Source organism: Oryctolagus cuniculus, chromosome 6, assembly GCF_964237555.1.
Source record: "Oryctolagus cuniculus chromosome 6, mOryCun1.1, whole genome shotgun sequence".
Taxonomy (NCBI): domain Eukaryota; kingdom Metazoa; phylum Chordata; class Mammalia; order Lagomorpha; family Leporidae; genus Oryctolagus; species Oryctolagus cuniculus.
Genome location: NC_091437.1, coordinates 1347368 through 1357568, shown reverse-complemented (window position 1 = coordinate 1357568; position 10201 = coordinate 1347368).

Below are 10201 nucleotides of genomic sequence, written 5' to 3'. Positions count from 1 at the left end.
TATATATATATATATATATATGAAAATCAGCCCCAGTGGATTAAAGACTTAAATGTAAGACCAAAAACTACAAAACTACCAAAGGAAAACACAGGGAAAATATACTCCATTGTTTGGATGATGATTTTTTTTAGGTTTGACCCCTAAGGGGCAGGTACTAAAAATAAAAAAAGACCAGTGAGATCACATCTAACAAGCTTCAACATGATAAAGGAAACATAACAGTGAAGAATGACTTGTGGATTGGGAAAAAACATTTGTAAGCCATAACCTGATAAGGTATTAATATTCAAAATATATAAGCAACTCAAGTCAATAGCAAGAAAATAAACAACCTGATTCAAAAAAAATGGCTACAAAACATGATAGACATTTTGAAAAGCATACAAATGGCCACAAAAATGCTCATCAGGGAAATGCGAATTAAGACCATAATGAGATATCACTTCACACAAGTTAAAATGGCTATTATCCAAAAAATGAAAGCTAACACGTGTTGGTAATGGTGAGGAGCGAAAGGAACCGTTTCACCCTGTTGGGAGAAATGTGAGTTACTAGAGCCATAATGCAAAATGGTACCATTTCCTCAAAAACACTAAAAATAGGAATTACCATATGACCAGAAAATCCTACTACCAAGTATGTATCCAAAAAATCTGAAATCAGTATGTCAGACAAGTCTGCATTTCTGTGTTAACCAAAGCACTGTTCACAATAACCAAGTTATAGAATATATCAATATTATATTATATAATAAGTGAATGGATAAAAATGTATAATATACTGAATAAAATGCTATTCAGCCTTTTTAAAGATTTATTTTGAAAGTCAGATTTATAGAGAGAGAGGAAGATACAGAGAAAGGAATCTTCTATTCACTGGTTCATTCCCCACATGGCTGCCAGGCCAAAGCCAGGAGCCTGGAGCTTCTTCCAGGTTTCCCATGTGGGTGGCAGGAGCCCAAACACTTGGTTCATCTCCCATTGATTTACCAGGCCACCAGCAGGGCACTGGATCAGAAGCTGAGCAGCCAGGACATGAACCAGCACCCATATAGGACACCAGCACCGCAGCTGGCAGTTTTACTGGCTCTGCCACAACACTGGCCCCTATTCAGCTTTTAAAAAGAAAGAAGTTTTATTATTTTAAACTATGTTGTTAGAATCAGAGAACAGTATGCCAAATGAAATAAGCCAGACACAGATAATATGACAAATACTGCAAGTTCTCACTTAAATGTGGAATCTAAATGGTTGCTATCAGAGGCAAGAAGAATAATAGGGTTTTTCCTTTAGATATGTTGATAGTGTGGTGAACAGAGTAAATAATAATGTATTGTACAAAATCACTGGAAATAAATTTCAAACGTTCTCATCACAAAATGTGATCAGTATTTCAGGTGATGTATAAGCTTATTTGCTTGATTTAATTATTCTGTTTTTTGTGGGGTTTTTTGTTTGTTTTTTGACAGGCAGAGTTAGACAGTGAGAGAGAGAGACAGAGAGAAAAGTCTTCCTTCTGTTGGTTCACCCCCCAAATGCTGCTACGGCCGGTGCACTGTGCTGATCCAAAGCCAGGAGCCAGGTGCTTCCTCCTGGTCTTCCAGGTGGGTGCAGGGCCCAAGCACTTGGGCCATCCTCCACTGATTTCCCAGGCCACAGCAGAGAGCTGGACTAGAAGAGGAGCAACCAGGACAGAACCAGCACCCCACTGGGACTAGAACCCGGAGTGCCGGTGCCGCAAGCAGAGGATTAGCCTAGTGAGCCACGGCACCAGCCTGATTTAATTATTCTACATTGTACTCATAAATTACATTATTGGGGCCTGGTACTATGGCATAGCGGGTAAAGCCACTGCCTGCAGTGCTGGCATCCCAAATGGGCGCCAGTTCAAGTCCCACCTGCTCCACTTCCAATCCAGCTCTCTGCTGTGGCCTGGGAAAGCAGTGGAAGATGACCCAAGTCCTGGGCCCCTGCACCCATGTGGGAGACCTGGAAGAAGCTCCTGGCTCCTGGCTTTGGATTGGGGCAGCTCTGGCCATTGCAGCCATCTGGGGAGTGAATCAGCAGATGGGAGACCCCTTCCCTCTTTCTCTGCCTCTGTCTCTCTGTAACTCTGCCTTTCAAATAAATAAATAAATTTTTAAAAAATATGAACACTTCTGCCTGATTTCTCAGGGTGCCATGGAGAGTTTCACATCCTTATTCCTGAAAGCCTCTCCCTCCCTCAGCCTGCCCTGTCTGTTGTTTGCCCCAGCTGACAGGTCCTTGTTTCTGATGACAGCAGGTGGTGCATTTGCCTTTGAATGTTGTTGACAAATGCCCTCCACCAAAGCTGCCTCTCCTTCTCTCTCTGTGTAACTCTGACTTTCAAATAAATAAATAAATCTTTCATTTAAAAAATAAATTACAGCATCATTATGTACCCTATAAATAGACATGACTGTAATTTGCCAATTTATAATTTCAATTTTTTCTATAAAGTTACAAAACAAGAAATTTATATGTGACCAATGCAAAAAACATTTTTGAAGTGTTGTTAAAAGACTCAATAGAGAGAAAAGTGACACAAAGATGCACATGTTCTCTAGGCAGCCATGAGACACACCCCTCTACTGGAGGAGGAATGAGACTCTCCCAAAGCAAAATGGTGCAACTGTGGGGGTCAAAGTATAGAATAATTGTGTGTTTTTCTTTAAAAAGATTCCCTACATGGAAGTGTGAGCATGTAGTAAGTTCTCTAATTGTACAAATACCCAGGAGAGCCTTGGAATTCCGCACCGTGGTCCCCAGGTCCCTGATGATGGTGGGTCCCAGAGGCCATCCAACAGTGTGGTTATCAGCTGTAGCTGATTACCTGAATTTCACCATTTGAACAGGGACCCTTCCTGTTGCTCAAGCCTCCCACAAGTTGTGGCTCTGGCAAGGTGACCAGGAAAGAAGTGCCAAGGTCAGGCAATACTAAGGTCACCCCGTGACTTCTCCAAAGAGCACAGACTGAGAACAGCTTCACAATCTACAGGACATGGCTGGGCAATTGGTCCATCTCCTTCCTCCATCCATCAGAGACAACACAGAGAGACAGCATCCTGAGCTCTCAGTAGACACCACCTGCACCACCCAGAAGAAGGTGCTTCACCTTCTGGGGTTCAGTGCTCCCCACCATAACTCAAAGTCTGGAGAATGATGTCAGACAGATAAAAGTGATTATCTCTGCTGTATCCAGTGCAGGGGAGTATGGAAACCAGCTTCAAGATCCCAACAATTCCTTAGGGATGAGCTGTAGCATATTTTTAAGAAGTACTACAGTGATAATAGAAATAAGAAGTAAAAGGAATACCATCCCAAAATTCAAATTTTCTTCCATTTCTTTTCTACATGAATAAAAGCATCATTTTCACTGGTTTAATCATTATGTAGCTTTTTTTCTTTTTTAAGATTCATTCATTCATTGAAAAGCAGTTACAGAGAGGCAGAGAGAGAGAAAAGGCCTTGATCTGCCGATTCACTCCCTAAAGGGCCACAACAATTGGAGCTGGGCCGATCCAAAGTCAGGAGCCAGGAGCTTCCCTTGGGTCTCCCACATGGGTTCAGGGGCCCAAGCATGTCAGCCATCCTCCTCTGCCCTCCCAGGCACCAGCAGGGAGCTGGATCAGAAGTACAGTGTCTGAGACTCAAACCAGCTCCCATATGGGATACGGGCACCAGTGGCAGCCCTACCAGAAGCTACACCACAGAACCAACCCCAGTCATTATGTAGCTTTATATTCTGCTTTGGCGTTTTATCACTGACAGAAGATATCCTCCATGAAGATACATATTTTACATATGCCTACATAATTCTCAGGGGATTAATAATGCTCCATGGAGTAGACTTAACAAAATGCATTTATATGTTTCTCTGTAACTGGACTTTTTTTCTAATTTCTTACTGATAAAATGTCAGCTACATGAAAATATATGGGAGTATACACCTTACTCTCTTTATTAATAATTACTTTAACTTTTTCCTTTTTTAAATTTTATTTAAGGTAAACAAATTTCATGAATTTCATATATGCAGATTTAGGAACATAGCGATACTCCCACCCTACCCTCCTGCCCGCCCATGCTCCCATCCTTCTTCCTCCTCCCTCTCCTATTCCCGCTCCTAATTTTCACAAAGAGCTATTTCATTTCACTTCATACGCATAAGGTTAACCCTACACTAAGTAAAAAGTTCAACAAATATTCTGAAGAAAAAAACACTGTTCCTCAACAGTAGAGACAAGGGCTGTAAACAACCATCAGGTCTCAAAATGTCAATTTCACTCCAATACATTACATCTTAGCTACTCTATTAGTTACCACAGATCAGGGAAAACATATGGTATCTGTCTTTTTTGGGACTGGCTTATTTCACTAAGTATAATGGTTTCCAGGTGCATCCATTTTGTTGCAAAAGACAGGATTTCATTTTCTATTTTACAGCTGAGTAGTATTCCATAGTGCGTGTGTGTGTGTATGTGTGTGTGTATACACACCATAATTTCTACATCCAGTCATCAGTTGATGGACATCTGGGTTGATTCTGTATCTTACAATTGCTTTCACTTAAATACCCAGAAATAATTAATTTAATTTACACAGTTACAAAGATTGATGTGCACACAAAATTTTGGTATGCACAAACTGTAGTTTGATCTTCTAAAAAAAACACGTTTGGGAGGGTTTCTTCTGTAGGCTTCTTTGAAAGACCCTGACTTTTGACCCATTCAGCTCTCCAACAATCTACCCAACTGATAGGCTGATGGGTCTGACCCCTCCAGCACTTACACTAACCAGCCAACATGGGAAGGCAGTAACTGCTGTTGGAAACATCCAACTCTTCCCCAGTGGTTTGAGTAAATGGTTTCACTGATGGAGGCAGTGGTAGACAAGTTGTTTTCTGATTTGTTTTGGGAAATATTTCTCCACAAATATTTAGGACATTCTAGAGTTGCATATTTGAAATCACATCCTTAAAATCTGAGGCTTTGGGGAATGGCTTTCTTTGGTTTAACTCTTGACTCTGCCCTCATTAATTATGTAGCTCAGAAAATAGATTAAACTTCCTGGCCTCTCTATGGCCCACACAGGTAATAATCTAGATTTCATGAGGCTAGTGTGAGACTGTAAGACTCCTGACTCAATGACTGACACAAGTGAGTGTACAACAAATAGCATCTATCATTAGTATTATTATTTACTGGAGAGACAGGAGGATAGACTTCCCTAAAGGACTGTAATTAGAGAAAATAATACAAAGCACTAACACTGATAACAAACACAGAACATCAAGCACAAAGCAGCAACAAGGTTCTCCCTGACTTTAGCAGGAAACCACCTTACACATACATTCAGGTGCCCTGTTCAGTGGGACTGAATGTGATCCCCGCACCAATCTCCTGGGCACAGGGCATATATGAAGCCCAGTCACATGCATCTCCCCAAGAGTCAGTTCTTTGAATCTGTGATTAGGCAGTGATGGTAGAGGTGGCTGACAGCTGCAGACAGAAGAACCAGTGAGGGTGGCAAGGAAGGAATTTGAGGGAATAGAAAAAAAGTGGACCAAGGAGAACACAGATGTCACAGCCTTGCCTTTAAATGTAAAGTGAGGTCCAGGCATTTGGCACAGTGGTTAAGACACCACTTGGGACACAGCATCCCATATCAGAGTACCTGGTCTCAAGTCCCAGTTCTGCTTCCAATTCCAGTTTCCTGCTAATGTGCACCCTAGGAGGCAACAGATGATGTCTCAAATACTTGGAAATTTGCTACCCATGAGAGAAACCCAGATGGAGTTTCCCACTCCTAGCTTTGCCAGGCCCAGCCCCATCTATTGTGGGCATTTGGGGCATGATCAGTGGATGAAGATCAATCGATCTCTTTCTCCCCCCCCTTCAAATAAAATGAAAAATAATACAACTAAAAAAAAGAATATAAAGTACTTCAGCCATGAACCTAAATTTGACACCTGGGTAAGATGAGAGCTTTTTAAAAAGAAACTCATATTATTCCTTTTCCCTCTCTAAATCCCTGGTGGCTCCTTGGAAACAGATGTAGCAGATGTTGACTAGGTTTCTGATAGGACAATACATTAGGGTCAGGAGATCACAGAAGGCAGCCCTGGCTAGGTCCACGTTTGGACAGGAAGAAAGACACTTTCTCCCTGGGCTTTGCTTGCACACTTCCTGGGACTATTTAGGCACCTGGAACCCAAGGTTCAATGAGAATCTCTCAACAATGATGTTTAAAGAGAAACATGGTGGTTGTTACTGGATCCCGTATGTTCCAAAGGAGGATAGCCCATACGCAGCTTCAGGCTCTAGGAATCAGAAGTTCAACACTGCCATCAGAACACAATGATCAATAAACACAGGTTGAGTGAGTAAAAGTATCAACAAATAAAAATTCTGCAGCAACAGAACAAGCTTAAATGTGGTTTTAAAAAATGAATACACTTGGCAGATGTGGGAAAGAATCGTCACCCAGATCATCTTGGTATACGTGGCTTGGGAGTAGGGAGGGTTTGCCCATCTGATGCACGGCTGCTTTGAGAATGACAGAGCAATTGAGAATGAGGCACTGGGTACGGGCCACATTTTATCATCTCTTTTGTACTCTTCAAACACAGGGTACCATTTATTGTTCATAAAATAACCATACATCTGATTTTGAGAAAGAGGACAAGGTCATATTTTTTCACTGAATTAATGTGTTGACTTGATCTAAAATGTCAATTTTCTAGGTCTGTGTATACATGCAACCAAAGTCATGTTGTGGGCATCCATGCATGCTGACATAGCTGGCATTCCCAAGTGTAAGTCTGGCACAGGTGTAACACACACTGGCCACTCAGCAGACCATGAGGCCATGGAGTTTGTGGTGACCCAGATCTGGGCTCATGTCTCAGAGCCACCGTTTGCTGAAATCATGATCTTGACCATTAAGCTCATTAACTGTCCAAATTTTTGTGTCTTCATGTACAAAGTAATGAACAATTACTTCTTGCATAATATTACTTACACATCTAACACAAAATGAAAAATAAATACTAGCTTGCTTCCCATTCTGACTCACTTCCAATTAAGAAATAAAACAACAGGACCAAAACAAAACTAGAACTGAAACCAGTTTTAGTAGATGCCATGAAAGAAGGGGAGAGGGCAGGAGACAGGCCCTTCCTATCTAATTGGCAGGTGGCATGTAGTTTCCCCCAGACACCAAGATGCCATGTGTACTGATGTAGCTGTTAACATGCACCAAGCCCATCCCAAAGAACCTGGCATATATAATGGCTTGGAACAATAGCCAGGGGGCCCTGGCACCCCAAAGGCATGGCACACAGCTGGGGCACTGTTTCAAGGGGAGCCCCAGCTTCTCCAGAAACCATAGACATTACCTCAGATCTTGACACTGGTTCCTATCTAGAAGTCACTGAAATCTATGCTGTGCCTCCTTTCTGAAGTCATGTAACTACCTGCACAGAAAACCCTAGGAAACACTTGGGAACCTGGGAGAGAGAATGAGTGGCTTTCAGTTTTGAAAAACTCATCCAGAAGAACAGCAGGGCCCCAGGTGTCTGCCCAGGTGAGGACCCCCCACCCACATTTGTAAAGATTCCCAAAGGACAAAGGATGAACAGCCATTGCCTTCCTCCATGTCCTACATTAGAGACAGTCCTCTGTGCCAGAGCCCCTTCTCCCTGTAAGCCCATCCCCCTCATGCTCATTAACCACGGGGCCTGTGCTCCAGAACTAAGCTAGGGGTCTGGAGACAAGGACTGGGCTGTGGTCCACTTCTTCTTGGTGCTGTGTGTGCAGTTCCTTTAGATGTTTCCTTTTAGGTTTTACCTGAGCAGCATCTGGAATTGCGTAGCATGAAGCTAAATGAAGCTGACTGACATTATAAAATAATTATTTGAACTAGACTGCCACTTAGTGGCCAGTCCCTCACCAATTTTGCAGATGTGAGATTTCAGAGCAGTTGGAATGGGATCAAACAAGTACTGGCATGGGGTCAGAAGGAGCTAGAACTCACGCCTCTGCCACCTCTGAATGCTGGCTTTCTGTTCATCTGTAAAAGTCACACCTGGCACAGTCCCAGCACACAGTAGGCTGGCTAGTGGATGTATTAGAGCCGTTTGTGTGTCCAGAGACTGCAGAGCTGAGAAATACCAATGCCAAGTTAGACTATGGAACAAAAAGATGCCTACCTCCCCTCTCCCAGCCCTGTTTCACAGATGACATGACTTACAGGTCAGTCATCCTTGTTGTCAACCTGGCACTGAGTTCTGATTTTGGCCGTGGTTGTAGACACTAAGCAAGTCAGCAGAACTGTGGAAATTGCACCCACAAACCAGGTGTTTGCCTGCCAATAGCAAGTGACAACAGGGCAGCTACTGCTATCCTAGAGAGACTGAGATTCCATGCATAGGAGCCCAGTGCCATGTGCGCAACCAAGTAGAAAGGACAGCCAATCTTCTCACAGTCCCAGATATTCTTCAGAGAGCTGGCTACTTGTGCCAAGTTGCTCAGTTGCTTTGGGGAACACCTCACCATGTCTGAATGCATCCTCAAACCCCAAGCTCAGGTTGTTTTGTTGATATGAATGATGTGAGTTTTTGTGCCTTCCAAAGAATCTCCTTTGACACAACTAAAGGAGCTCCAGTCTTTCCTTTTCATCTAGAGTTAGTGAAGGTTTCCCTCAATGAACCCCATGCAGCCTACTCAGCTGCCACAACATGCATTTCTCAACTGACTGTTGCACAGGACACAACAGAAATACCCTTGGCGAACACCAGCTTGGGGGAGACAAAATTCACTCAAGGAAACAAGAGCAGGTCAAGAGCTGGCTTTCTCAGCTATGGTACTGTGCATCTTTGGGCTGATTAATTTTGCCGTGTTCCTATTCCGTGCATTGCAGGGTGTTAACAAATTCCTGGCCTCTTCCCATGCAGTGCCATTATCACCCGCATGACCTCACTGTGACAATCAAAATTGTCTCCTCACTCTGGCAAGTGTTCTCTGGGACAAACCGTTCCTAAGAACCTCTGGGCTACAGTCCTGGTCCCCACAACTGTTCTCAATCATTTCACCTGGAGGGCTTGTGCTCTCCACCTCCTGAGCCCCACCCAGAGTTCCAGAATTGCTGGCCCAAGGTAGAGCCTAAGGAGGCACTTGATCCAGGGACCATCCTTTGCCTAGGAGCCTAGGGGGTGCATCTGCTTGGCACGGCTGTTGTTCCTGTGTTCCCATGTCATTGAGACCCCTAAGTCAGTCATTCCCAGATTAGCTGTAGGTTAGAATCACCTGGAAATCTTTCAACTCTTCCAAATAGTGAGGAGTAGGCTTTGCTATTATTATTATTTTGAGCTCCCCAGATCATTGGAATGGACAGGTCTGGAGACCTCTGCTCTAGACACCTTACCTTGTCTGTGATGTGAAGATTTGGGACTAAGGGACATGAGGTCCCAGCACATGCATCCTCTAGGGCTCAACAGCAGGGCTAATCGTGAGCACTCCTCAGGACCAGGTACTCCTACTATCCTCACGTAGGGAAAGGGGGCAAACACAATTACAAATAGGAACACTAAACAGGCTGCAGCTCCCCTAAAAGCGGTACCATGAGAAGAGGCAGCCCTAGGAGGAAAGTGGGAAGATTCTGGAGGTGCTCTGTGTAGGAGACAAATGTCACAGTTTCCATGTGAACTTCCCCAGGGACCTCACCAGGCTTCTGAGCCTCAGCCTGGAGAACAAGAAGGACACAGAAGAAAGAAAAACACCAACAAGAGACACAGATTCCTGATAGAGGCTGTGGATCAGGTCAATGTGAGGTGAGTACACAGTGGGAGGTACAAGAGATGGGCAGTCACTCAACTCCTGCCCTGTGCCCTGTGCTTGCAGCCCCAAAACTGACCACCATGGGAAGTCACGGAAAGGCAATTCCATAGCTTCTCTTCTGTCGAACTCCCAGCAGTTAGAGTCTCTGGCCATCTAGAAGGTGACTTTTTTTTTTAGGTTATCACTGCCTTTCCCATAGAGATATATCCTCAGTTGAAAAAATTAAGTTTGTGCTTTACGAAAATCAGCCAAACTGTAGGAACATAAAATATAATTGAATCATAACAGGAAAACCAGAGGGTAAAAAGGAAAGTCTGGTGCTGGATATAACTCCCCACC